This window comes from Hemicordylus capensis, chromosome 5 (genome assembly GCF_027244095.1).
Source record: "Hemicordylus capensis ecotype Gifberg chromosome 5, rHemCap1.1.pri, whole genome shotgun sequence".
In the NCBI taxonomy this organism is placed as follows: Eukaryota; Metazoa; Chordata; class Lepidosauria; order Squamata; family Cordylidae; genus Hemicordylus; species Hemicordylus capensis.
Genome location: NC_069661.1, coordinates 179,575,501 through 179,588,728, shown reverse-complemented (window position 1 = coordinate 179,588,728; position 13,228 = coordinate 179,575,501). Strand labels below are relative to the sequence as shown.

At 40.8% G+C, this 13,228-nt stretch overlaps 1 protein-coding gene across 8 annotated transcripts in view; it reads left to right on the top strand.

Moving 5' to 3' along the window:
• Positions 1-13,228, top strand: part of PRICKLE1 (prickle planar cell polarity protein 1) — a 100,985-nt gene that overhangs the window by 69,505 nt on the left and 18,252 nt on the right. Inside the window, exons 1-2 of one of the 8 annotated variants that reach the window (XM_053252690.1) lie at positions 5,843-6,107; positions 6,358-6,449. The exons of 4 other annotated variants lie outside the window; for them this stretch is intronic. The gene's annotated coding sequence lies outside the window, so the exon portion shown is untranslated. Of the gene's footprint in view, positions 1-5,598; positions 5,803-5,842; positions 6,108-6,282; positions 6,450-13,228 lie in introns of those variants that run through there. 3 more of the 8 variants (XM_053252688.1, XM_053252694.1, XM_053252689.1) reach the window with 3 other exon arrangements.

The window sequence follows — 13,228 nt, the reverse complement described above, 5'->3', positions numbered from 1 at the left end:
AGCACCCTGTGGATAATAGTGTCTGTGTCTTTCTCAAATTTTAATTCTTATAGGAAGCATTCACTGTCTGCAAACTGCTTCATCTCACCCCACACAATAGGCTGTAAAGCTGTAGTGCACATGGAATAGATTAAATGGTACCCAGCTGCTAGTGCAGCCCATGTTTGTTCTTGGATAGTTCTTTACCTCAAGCAAAATATTTTCATCCCGTTCCAGACTGGAGCGAGCACACTCCTGCTGCATGCATTCACCCACTAACACACATCACTTCTTAAAAATTAATGATGTACTGTGAATGAGGTTGGAAGCTGGAAACTGGTGTCCCCTGTGGAATGTGTAACGCAAAGCAGAGTGATTCATACTGTTTGCACTATTTGCCCAGGCCCTACAATTATCCCCTGTGCTCTCTATCATATACACAATGAGGAACTTTGGTTTATAATTTTACTTTTAAAACATTTATATTGAAGTGTTTCATGTGTTTGTCTAGAGGTGATGTACACACTTTCAAACTACACTAAACCCTTCCTCTGGAACAATGGAAATAAATGGTCATCATTTGTATATAGATGAAAATTCCATATCAATGCAAGTATAGTAAGCCAGAGTATAGGCAGTTCTGTTGGTCTTGTGTACATTCATTATAAATAGTCCCCCCACCATTATACTACATCTTCTTGACCATTCATTTTTGGATAGGGAACAGGAATTGTGGGGGGGGGTGTTTCAGGAATTGGCAGGAATTGCAGTATTTTAAATTACTTCAGTAAAATATATTGTTTCAAATATTCCTTCACTTTTGGATTAGCATGGCCTAATCATCAGACCCTCAATATGTTAGAATCCATGCTATATAACCCAACAAATAAGACATGACAGCATAATTTTTATTACGTATAATCACCTCAGAAGTCAATATCTTTGCATTCGGAACATAGGAAGCTGCCATATACTGAATCAGACCATTACTGAATCAGTCCACCTAGCTCAGTATTGTCTGCACAGACGGGCAGTGGCTTCTTCAAAGTTGCAGGCAGGAATCTCTCTCAGCCCTATCTTGTAAGCAAGGGAGTAAGGAAGCTGTTAGAGTGGCCTGATTTGGAAAAACAGACTTGGGTAGAACTAACCTCGGGTTTGAGCGATAGAACCTCCTTTCGAGGTCCCAGAAAGAAACCTTCAAGGAAACGGGACGGAACGGGTGCCCCCATACTAGGGAACTGGAATGTTCCCCTTCTTGTAATCAGGTTAGTAAACCTGTATGTCATTTATGCAATGCTCATGCATAGGAATAGGGAGGGAAGACGCGTCCAAGAGGTTCACGCAGATGAGACAGTAAATCTCTTCTGGAAAAGTTTGTATGGTTATGTGCAAAAAGACAAGAGTATCGCTTCTAAACAGCAATGGGACAAATTGTGGAAATGGACGTCGGACGTAAACCCCCCCCCCAATTACCTGATGTGCCTTGTAATCCCCCACCCCCGAGTTACAGTACTACCTGCATATACTTTATAACTTGTGTGTTTCCAAATCCTTGTATGTAAATCTTTGTAGATATATCATGTACAAACAACCACTTTGTATATAATTGTGCTTTGGCAACATACTGTATGCTTTGGTAGTTTGTTGGTTCAATAAAAAAATCTTGTCCTATAAAAAAAATAAATCTTGTCCTATCTTGGAGATGCCAGGGAGGGAACTTGGAACCTAGATGCTCTTCCCAGAGCGGCTCCTTCCCCTAAGGGGAATATCTTACAGTGCTCACACCATGGTATTTACACATGGTATTATTGGTATTCAATAAGCTTGTGGTTTTTCAGACAGAATTTTAAAGGTATTGTAACAATGCCAAGCAAGGGCTGAGATATATGTACTCACAGGTAAAGCTTCTCTTTCTGTAATCATTCTTCTGTGCAGGTTAACCTTAGATTTTTGGAGTAAGGGTTAAATTCATATTGTCAAATTTTGTACAATGCATAGATATCATAGAGAGATGTCTGCAAGCTGGAATATCTGCAACTCCAGCAGAATTCACTTTCACGTTACTCCGGCAGAATTCACTTTCTTCTTTCTCCCCCAGATGAGGTTTAACAGGCTGCACATAAGTATTTGCATGTGCCACAGTTTTAAGGTGTGTGCCACTCTCTAGGTAATATTTAAAGAGCATTGCAGATGAATTGAAAATAGGGTGTTTGGGTCTCTTACCCAAAATTTGGTTGTAATTTATCCTAGGAAAGCAAAATTGAGTCACAGGGGGAAAGTAAGCTTGACCTTAGGTGAGTAGAGTTTTGTTCAAGGTTTACCAGAGCAAACCACATGCTATAGCAGGCGCTGGAGCCTTAAAAGTGTTCTAAAATGAGAAGTGGAGGAAAGGTTCCACTTAAACATGTACTGAGGAAATGGAAGCAATAGCCATGTCAGTGGTTCCTCCCTTTCTGAAAGTTTGTCAAGTTGATTCGACAGTGGCTACTGGCCAATCATGTCTGAATTATAAATACTATTGTCTTACCAGGGTCAAGTCTTGTTAGCTGTTGCATTTACAAATGGAACCTCCAGCTATCTGCACTCAAATACCAACATTCTTTCCCCTTGTCCGTGTAACTTGGCACTAGAAAAAAAAGCCAGTAATGAGCTATTAAGCTTTACCAAACTATTCATAACTGTGGGTGTTGCACTGATATTAATAATGGAGACTGTTCAACTGAGTGGAAAAGTTTGTTTTAGACAACTTTTGTGCCTGTGTTTTTGGATAATGTTGAAATGATTTTCAAAACTATTTTGTAGCTTGCAGTCATCCAACTCTAATGCAGAATAGTTACTGGCACTTTTAAGAAACTTGTTAATTTACATCAGTATGAGATTGCACAAGCAAATGCCCATTTCTGTTGTTGTCTGAGTTGAAGTGGACTCTTATTTACATTGCTGTAAGTAGCTCACATTACGGTACACTTGACAGCTTTTTAATCTGTAATATAGTAACCTCTGACTCTGGGACTGAGAGTGAACTCTTTGGCTGCACACATACTTAAGTTGCTTAAAACTCATTGACTTCAATAAGATGATCATGGCGATGATCAATATTCTAATTTTCTGAGATTGTGGATTTGGGGTTTTCATGAGCTGTACGCCATGATCATCACAATTATAACAAATTAAGGCTTGACTTATCTCACTTTGCATGTAATGCATCTGTCTCATATATCAGTTTCACCTTTTAATTTGCATTACTGAAATTAATGGACTTTTGCACGATATTCTAATTTTCCGAGTTTCACCTGTACATGGGCTCCTCACATCATCTTCACAACAACCCTATAAAGTAGCCTAAGATAAAAGACTAAGATCACCCAATGAGTTTCATGGCTGAGTGAAGATTTGAATCTGGGTTTACCCAGTTCTAGTCTAACTCTCCAGCCACTTCTGCTAAAAGATGCTAACAAGCTTGCTTTCAGGAATTATAACTAGGTGTTTTACCTTTGTATATTTACAAATGACCAGCACTGTACATCTTAAATATCCTATTTGTACATTTATGTCATAGACACTAAAATCTATTACAGTGGGACTCAAAATGCCCATGTTGTTACATCCAAGTTAGGTATTTGTTTGCATTTGTCTATTTACTTTGCTGAAGAAATATGGAACAAATCAGGACTAAATCAAAATATCTGGATTTAAGCAGAAATCAGAGCCAATTATACCACATATACAGAACATTTACGGTCGTATGACCTTTCAGAATTGGACTTGAGCCTTTATTGTTGAAAAAGAAAGAATTATCAGCTAGTCTAACTACAGTGTAGGAGTCTGCTGAAGTTAGGGAAACAAAGCCTTCTGAAGGAGGATTGATGTCTCCAGTGCCATTCTTTCAAGCTTCCTCAAGTTGTGTAATTGTAACCCTTGGGTTTTGAAAATCAACCTGCCGCTTTATAGGGATGGGAAGGAACAGTGGGAAAACTTGAATTTAGACCTTTTTTTACCATATTCCACAAAAAAACCAATAAAAAATAGAAGTGCCTGAACTATAATTTGGCTTTTGCTGTACGCTGACTGCACAAGTTTGTGTACAACAGAGAGAGGCAAAGGAAATAGAAATGCAAATCAAATAAAGGTCCAAGCTATTGTTACTTTGGCTTGTCTGGTGAAGTGAGGCCTTTCTCCACAGAAGTGCCTAACCTTACTTGGCTTGTATTGTACTGAATGCTTTTGGCGATTCATATGGAAATGATCTTTTCTCAGAGACGCTTGTTAATTTCTGACCCAATGGCATCCTCTTGGTGACTTTCTTGTTTGTGAGATGATTAAGGGAGTGCTTGGGGCACTGGGTCCACTCAGAAGAGAAACTGATTATACACCCCACCCCACCCACTCCCTGGTTTTGTTTAGTTGTACACATCCATGTGCTTTAGAACAGATATTTTCCTCCCTTAACATGCAGCTTTATGGCGGTTTGTAGTTCATACTGGGTCACCAATGACTGATAGGCAGGGTGACTAGTGCATAAGGAATTAAAAACTGCAAGTGGGGTCGGCTCTCGGTGAACTCCAATATGTAGCCAGGAGGCTTTTAGACACAATAGAGGGTGGAGTTAGGGTTACTTCAAGTAAAAATACTGCTTATAATCACAAAAACGTGACTCTCCACAATTTCCGAAAATGTTCTGTTGTCTGCAATGGCTGCTGCATGGAGACGTGAGATAAGAGATTCTATTCTCCCTTAGGAAATATAATGCATCAATATCCCTTAGTCAATGGTCTAAAAGAGGCCAATTGATGTCTAAAAGAATGGGAGTGACTGGGAGCAGGAAGGGAAGAAATTTTCTCCCAGTGTATTTCCTTGGCTCTTCCCCATTAACTGAACTTGGCATTAAAGAGGACTCTTCTCCTCCTCCCCCCGCCCAGTGGAACTTTGTTGCTAAAAGTAAATCTCCCGCTGAAGGATTATTTGTAGAGATGACTGAAGAGACGCTCCTTTTGTAGAATTTGGCAGGCTCCTGAGGGAAGTGCAAAGGGAGCTTGGGGGAGGGTGATGCGTTGACGAGTGGGAAGGAATCCAATTGCGGTCTGTATCTTTCAAAGAAATACGCGAGATTGGTGCATAGATGGTCGTGGAGAAATGGTGACTGAAAGCTACATGTTATGTGAGGGCCTTTCTTGCGTTTTTTTAAAGTTCTTTCTGAGTGGAAGCGGCAAATTCAGACTCTAAAGATATCCCTGTATGTATTCTGTGTACTGAACTTCGGGTAACGGGTTACAGAACCTTTGTACTGAAATATGAATGGCGGTTTTATTTTCTATATAATAATGAATAAACATACACTCGTCGCTTATTGAATTAAGGGTGTTGCAGGAGTTGTGTGAAACGGACTGAGAGGAATTCAGGAAGACTTGGTGGGGCGCTGGAGCTTCAAGAAGTCCGCGTTGTTGAGGGTTAAATTCTGGGGCGGGGGGGGGGAGCGCTGCTGGGGCCCTCTGGCCAGTGTTGCGAGAAGTAGCACACGGGGATTCATTCAACCCCATCTCTCCCCACACCCCGCTTTTTAATTGGGCTGCAGGGAGCGCCAGTCTCTCGAGGCATTGTCCAATAGGCGTGGGAGGCGCGCCTTTGGAGGAGCTTCTGCGGGTGGAGGAGCAGGCTGCGGGGGCTGCCCGGCTGTCTGTGCTGCGCGTGTCGCTTGGCTTGGGGTTCGTGAAGGAAGATGCTGCTGCTTGTACTCGTCCCATTACCCGAGGGGATGATGGGGACGCCGCTCACCCCTTCGCCATGGCCTCTTCCAGAGACCATCTGAGCACGCCGCGCAATGAGGTGAGCAGAGGCGCCAGCTGGGGAGAGGGACCGGGGGACGCCCCCTTCATTTGCTAGGTAGGCTCAGGAGACGGGACGCCTCAGGCTCGACCCTGAACAGGTGGGAACTCGTTGTCTGGAGGGAACCCGACTGACGGTCTGGTGTCGCTCCCCTCCAGGGCTATGCCCACCCTCGCATCCACTAGCTCTGGCTTCGTTGCCCCAGACTGCAGTCTCGGCCCGGCCAAGCCAAATCAAGATGCTTCTAGGAGTGGTTGGGAACAAGCCTCTTCTCGAACGGCGCGGGTGCGTTTTCCATCGGAATGGTTCGTAAAAATGGATTGCCTACTACCAGCTCGGCTGCCGTCACCCCCTCCCCTCTCTCTCCCTCCCTCCCTCCCTCCCCGCCTGCACCTCAGACCGACGCCGTCGGGAAGTTGGGGGGCGGGGGCAGCGAGGGAAACAACTTGGGTTAGCTGAGACAGGGTGGGCTGGGCGGCGAGGAAGAGTGAGCACTTCCTGGCGACTTCGCTCCCAGTGCTCAGAACTGGATGCTTTATTGCTCCTGTCCTGCAGCTATGTAGGTTCAACTGCTCGGAAGTTGATCTTCTGCGGCTCCTGTAGACATGCCAGATGGGAAGCCTTTAGCTCAGCAGACCTGCCCGTGGGTGAGTGCACCCTCCTTGAAGAGCCTTGACCAAAGTTTACTGTTCCCTTCCATCATTACCATGAGTTAAAGCTGAAATCCTCAACCTATTTAAATCTGCATTTAAAAGAGAGAAATGTCTCTCTAAGCGAGAGAGAAAAGGTTGGGACAAAAGATCTTGGGAAGTTCAGAAACTATTCTGGGTTTAAGTAGCTTGTGGTGATGGCGATAGATCCAGTGGAGTGTAGATTTGAATAGGGATTGTTTTACAGAGAGGCGTGGTTTTGAGAACAAATTTAGGAGCTTGCATCCTTGGAATAAGTTTTGTTGGTTTAAAGACTGCACACCAACATAGTAAATTCACAGTAACTGTAGAATTATCTAAACATCGATTGGAAGTAGAGATGTAATATAGGGGTGTGTCTTGGGGGGGAGGCTGTAGAAAAGCCTGCTGGTCTTTGGTTGCTATTGCCTATCCTTTTGATAGAAACTCTGATACACTGTAATATCAACAAGTCTTCCTACAAGGAAGGAAAACAATTAGGTTTTTATCTTAATGTGAACTATTTTGTATACGGATTTAGTGGCTGTTTTATCACTTCCGTGATTACTCTGTAATCTTTCTAAACTTCTGTACATTTTAACAAAGAACATTCAGGAGCCAACAGGTGATAGAGTGAAACCTAAGTATATGTTTGTTTACTCTGAAGTAAAGTCTGGCTGCTATTTCCTATGATAATTTAAAATAGAAATATCAATCATATATCAACTTGGATATTCTAAAAGCTAGATATTGCTTCCTGTGTTAAACTATTAACATGGCCTTGTTAAACTCTATTAAGAGTTCAGTGAGCCACAGCATGTCTGTTGTGTGCTATATGTTAGTATGCTGGCAAATCTGTAGTTCCAATGCTTTTGCAGGGCAAGGTACAGTCAGACTTAACAGGCAGCATCCAGACTAGTTCTGACTAAGCACCATTCAAATAAAGTTTAGTTATACCCAACAACTTTACAGTCTAATTGTTTTCCACTATCCTCAGATAGTGGGAAAACAAATCATTCTAAAATCTTGCATCTAATTTCATTGTCATTAGAAGGAAGCAGGATGTTTTCTTGTGTTTTTTCAGTGTTATGCTAATGTTCAGATTCAGTGGTATTGCAGTGGCACTCCTTCCTGTTCTTAAGATTGAGTCATCATGCATGTTAGAATAGCAACACAGACACCTGCTTTTTAACCTTAAGTTTTGACCCTTTGGGTTATAGTTGCAGAGTACTGTGAATGGATGTGTGTGATATGCATCTTGTATTCCCCATAGCCTTGTTAACAAGCAGTTTAACAAAAAGTTGTTAAACAATTTGCCCTGCAGGACAGAGTTAAACAGCAGGGGATAAGCAAGGATGTTTGTGTAACTGGCCTTATGAATTGTGACCTCTTCGATCTGGTCAGAGGTGACCACAGAGTATACTCAGCGAGCTGGAAATCCTAACATAAGAATTAGTTTCACACTTGGCTTCAACTGCTGCATATGGAACAAAAAAAAACTTTCTTTTAGAACGGGGTATCCAGTAACTTTGTGCAAGAGCCCTGACTTTTGTATATTAAATGACAATGGGTGACATGCACACTGATGTATATCTTAATCACATTAGTGTTTAATCCAATTACATGGTTAATAATTGTCCATTCACCAGTGAAAGGAATCTCTTTGTAAGCTTTACTAGTTAGTCAGCACTTATAAAGAGGCTGAGACTCAGGTCACTTTTTCTCAGTCAGCATAATGCAGGAGGAAGCAGGAGTAATGTCTTCTATTATTCATAATAACAATATCTGAAGCTGTTTAGCATGGTGTAGCTATAATGAGAAATTAGTCCAAGCATAAAACATAGCTTTGAATTTGTGCATGTAATTAACCACTTATACTTTGAATTCTTACATGGATGAAATATTAATTTCTAAATTTGTATAAATGAATTTCTATATTAAAGAGTAGGATAGATATTAAGTACTGTAACTGTCAATGCAGAAACAAGACTTGGAATGTGTGCATTCAAGTCTGATCTGAAGCTGGATGAACACATTGCATATCTCCACTCGCTGGAAATGTTTGGCATATCTAACCATGACTTGATGTACACGTGTGAAACTGGTCATGATGAGCAAGCTGAAGATGAAGCTTATCAGGATATTGAACACAGTGGAACACAGAAAGTCCTTTTAATAAAGCAACTCCATAAAATATGTCATTCTGCTACTCTCCAGTATAGCAGAGGAAACACTCAGGAAAGTTTAGTGACTTAAATTTTATTTTCTCTTAAATATGTTACATTAAAAATGCAAATTGTAAAAAGCAATTTACAGACAGGTACAGTAGCTTAGCAAGTTCAGTCTTTTATTCTTGGACAGTTTTAATCTAGCTGCACAACTCTGGGCAAAACTTCCTCACACAATGTGTCTGGAAATTCAGTAAAGAAACGTAGATTAACTTGATTACTCACAGAACAGTTCAGCTTCCTAGTCAAGAGAAATACTCAGAATATTTTTAAATTACTAAAACACACTTTGATCTAAAGAACTGTCAATGGAAAATATTGCAAAAAGAAAATAAACAGTATTACTATTCCGTAACACCTTAAGAGTCTACACAGTTCTAGAATAACTTATATTGCATTTCTGTGTTCCTGCTTGTGCAGGAAGTTTCATAAACTGTTGTACAAGCAGAACATTTTTTGGATTTAGTTTCATTTTTGTTCACATAATGCTCAGAGCAAGATCCTTTCCATGAGCAGAGGATTCATTTCTTGTCCAGGAAGACACCTTGAATAATGCCCAGTGTTCCTGTTCATGTCATCCATATCCCTAATCTCAATGCTTTCTCAAATAAAACACTTTTACCATTTTATTGTTAGGCTTAACTTTAATGTACAATTTGTTAGTACTAGTCATTTTGCAGTATTAAATTCTGTATTCACATTCAATGTGATCTTTTAAAAATGGATTTTTACTCCAAAATATTTTGTTTGTTTTTTACATTTTTATCCTGTTCTTCCTCAGGAGCCTGAGCAATGTACATGGTTTGTTTATCCTCACAACAATCCTGTGAGGTATGTTAAACTGAGAGACATGTGACTGGCCCAGAGTCACCCCAATGAGTTTCATGGTTGAATGGGAATTTGAACTCAGGTCAAATTCCTAGTACAACACACATGTAATGTGTTAAACTCCATAATGATTGAAGCTTGCCACTGTAACCAAATAAAGTTTAGAAATGCAGATTTAGATTAGTTCATTATAGTGAATATCGTCCTGTTCTAGAAGCTGTTGCTTCATGAAGCTAACCAGTTTTTTCTAAGTATTAAGAAATTAGGACTAGCAAATTTGCTGATTAAGATTTAATCTTACAACACTCATTAGCCGCACATAGGCATGATATCATCCTCCCTTTTTCATTCAAGGAGAAGGGACAGATATGAATGGTCAGAGCTTATAGCACCAACTATTAGTTTAGCATTTATCCCCTTCTAACATGAAGAGGAGAGTCCCTTTGATTGTAAGATCTTCCATCTACTGCAAACAACTATCGGATAGAATAGAAAGGACAGGAAGTTCAGCTAGAAAACAAAAGGGAAAAAAGGAGGGGGTGAAGGTAAGATAGCAACTTGGGGATATTTGCGTGGGCAAAATTTAGTCTTGGCAAACTTGGAGGCCCTGCTCCGAGTGCCCCTGCCAAATGAGGTGAGGTGGTTGGCTACTTGGGGAGGGCCTTTCCGGTGGTTGCACTCTGTTTATGGAATAGCCTTCCCAGTGAGCCTTGCCTGGCTTCATCACTTTGTTCTTTTAGATGCCCTTTTGTTCACTCAGGCCTCTTATTTTATGTATTTATCATATTTCTATACTGCCTGATATGTACATCTCTAGGCAGTGTACAAAATTTAATATTAAAAAAGTAAAAAAGATCTAAAATCCTCAAAACCCAATTAAAACAATCTCACCAAACAAGGCGTTAAAACAAATTATTAAAATTAATTGCATTTAAAAGCTTGCGGGAATGTGTGTCTTGATGGTCTTCCTGAAAACAGAGAAGGGGATGCTTTTATTTTAACAGGGAGTATATTCCAAAGCCCAGTCCCAAGTCGCCACCAAACAAACTGGTGGCAACTGTAACCAGACCTCACCAGAAGATCGTAATAGATGGCAGAGTTCATGACACTCTCTTTAAAAACCTGAACCCAAGTCATTAAGGACTTTATAGGTAACAGGGTGGATCTGATTTAAATCAAACTGATTTAAATCACGATTTAAATCACTAGCAGAGTGGATAAAAATTAAAAAAAATCCTATTTAAATCAAAAAAATCCAATTTAAATAAAAAAAAATCCAATTTAAATCCAAAAAATCTGATTTTTTTATTTAAATCGGATTTTTTTGATTTTTATCCACCCTGCTAGTGATTTAAATCGTGATTTAAATCAGTTTGATTTAAATCAAATCCACCCTGATAGGTAATAACCAGTACTTTGTATTTTGCACAAAAACATATCGGCAACCAGTGCAGTTCTTTGAAAATCAGTGTTGTGTGGTCCCTTTGGGTTGTCCCAGAGACCAACCTGGCTGCCGCATTCTGCAAAAGTTGTAGTTTCTGGACTATGTATAAAGGCAGACCCACATAGAGTGCATTACAGTAATCAAGCCCGGAGGTTACCAGCACATGTACCACTGTGTTAAGGTCATTTACCTCCAGAAATAGACGTAGCTGATGTATCGGCTGAAGCTGATAGAAAGCGCTCCTGGCCACTGGCTCAATCTGGTAGACCAGGGTGAGTTTTGGATCCAGGAGCAGTCCCAAGCTACGTACCTGATCTTTCAGGGGGAGTGTGAAATCTGCCATCCAGAACAGGCAGACCCAAACTGTCTCTAGGGTACCCACCAGAGTCAGTACCTCTGTCTTATTTGAATTCAACTTCAGTTTGTTATCCCTCATCCAGCTCACTACCACTTCCAGGCAAGCGTTTAGGGAAGATATGCCATTTCCTGATGAGGTTGACATGGAGAAGTAGATCTGGGTGTCATCAGCATATTGATAATGCCTTGTACCAACTTCCTGATTATCAATCCCAGCAGTTTCATGTAGATTTTAAAGAGCATTGGATTCTTGTGGAACTCCAAATGTTAGTTCTCACTTAGCAGAACGGCAGTCTCCAAGCGATACCATCCAGAATCTACCAGAGAAGTAGGACATAACCACTGGAAAACAGTATCACCCAATCCCATCTCCCTCAGGTGGTCCTGAAGGATACCATGGTTAATGGTATCAAAAGCCACAGAGAGATCCAAAAGGATCAGCAGAGTCACACTCTGTCGATAGCCAATTGGAGATTATACATCAGGCCGACCAAGGTAGTCTCCCCATAGCCCACATGAGTTGGTTTGAAAGTCGTTTAGATAATCTGCATCATCCAAAACTGCCTGGAGCTGAGAGGCCACCACCCACTCAGTCGCCTTGCCCAGCCATGGAAGATTGGAAATGGTCCTGTAATTTAGCTAACTCTGAGGGATAGAGTTAAATTTTGATTTTTTAAAATTGATTTTTAAAACTGACTTTAAAAAATGTGTTTAAATTGCTTTTATTGTCTTTTGTATCTCATCCCCTTTTTTTGGCCTGTTGTGATTTAATGCGTTATGTGTTTGATATTTTAATGCTCTGTTGTAAGCCGGCCAGAGAACAATTTATTATGGGGTGGCTAACAAATGAAGTTTTTGTTAACTGTGATATTTAGTTTTGACCTGTACGTGCTGTCCAAAGTGTTCATTGCCTAGGAAATTATATAGAAGTTGGTTTAATTGTGTTAAACCAAATTCAATATGAGACATTTTGAAATCATTTCTATATATATCTTTGCTACAGTTTTAACTTGAAAGTGCCTTGATATATGGGGATATATCAAGGCACTTTCAAGTTAAATAGTGACTCTGTTTACACATTGACACCTGTATTAGTGATGATACACATTAATCCTGGAAATGCACTATACTTGAAACTAGGAAACTGGGTTGCAAGTAACCCATTTTAAAACTGATCCAGCATGATTAATGGGCTGTGACTATTCTGTTCTATCACCAGGCGCACTCTCCACTCTAGCTGAGGCAGTTTTTGCTTGAGGAAGCTGGTTGCAGCTGATGCTATGAACAAGTAACTAGCGAGTCCCAGTTAATGTTGGAATCTGACAGTTGCCTGGTGATTACTGCCTGAATGTGTCCTTGGTGATCTTACTGCAGCATGTGTCGTCACTTGATATTGCAATACAAAGTTCTTGCAGGCAGAGTATCTCTCCCTTTCTCCCTCCCTCTCTCTCTCTAAGGCGTACCTGTTGCTAATCCCATGTGTAGCAGCTCTCAGTTTGCAAGTGAGCTGCCAGCAGCAACAGAGGAAAGTTGCGGTGCTGGTGGACAGGCTTGCGGGAAACAAAATGGTGGCGGGCAGGGAAAGAAAGTGGGTGGGCAGGTGGGGAAAGAGAGCAGGGGCAGGGGGAGAGAACTAGAGGCGCAGATGCTCTGTGCCCGGCCCAGTTAGTCCTATTTTAATGCTTTTGATGTGAGAAGCACTCTGCCTATGAAGAGCTAGCAGATCAAGCAAAAAGGTTCTAGCATAGCCTTTTCTACATGCAGGACTGTTATACATGGGAGATTAAACATGTAAATTTCTCTCATTCATACATACATGTACTTTTCAGACTTAATTAATATATCTTCTTTGGCTGTAATTCCATTGTTGGGAGTTAAATGGGGAGAGAGAGAGAACTGAA